Source organism: Convolutriloba macropyga, unplaced genomic scaffold (assembly GCF_964194025.1).
Source record: "Convolutriloba macropyga unplaced genomic scaffold, txConMacr16.3 SCAFFOLD_768, whole genome shotgun sequence".
Taxonomy (NCBI): Eukaryota; Metazoa; Xenacoelomorpha; order Acoela; family Convolutidae; genus Convolutriloba; species Convolutriloba macropyga.
In genome coordinates this window covers 28,395-28,844 of record NW_027453432.1, presented here as the reverse complement: position 1 = coordinate 28,844, position 450 = coordinate 28,395, and positions in this window count along the sequence as shown.

The window sequence follows — 450 nt, the reverse complement described above, 5'->3', positions numbered from 1 at the left end:
CTTTTTAAGAAAATTTTATCTTCCTCTTTAGTTGGTTGCTGGAGATGCCGATTCCTTGGCAATAAAATTTGAAATTTCTCATGCATTTTATGAAATAATTTTTTTTGGAAAATACAAAACAGTTTACTGCGGATAAATCTTAAGTAGCCTTTAATGGAGCCGTCTAGTTGTTACTTGTTTTCTTTTAAAGACTTTCTGTTTCTCTATGTTTCAATCAATGGAAGTTTTTGCAGTTCGAAAATTGTTTTGTAAATTTATTCGCATGAAGCTTGCAGCGTGCCAGAGCAGTTTTTGGAATAGCTGTATCAAAAACCTCAAAGATTGTTTGATAGTATCAAAATGCCCGATACTTGAAAGCGAATAAGAACAGTTGGAAACCTAATGTTAATTCTTCTAGTCTCAATTGGAGACATTAAATTAAATAGAACAATCCTAATTTCTAGCCTTGTA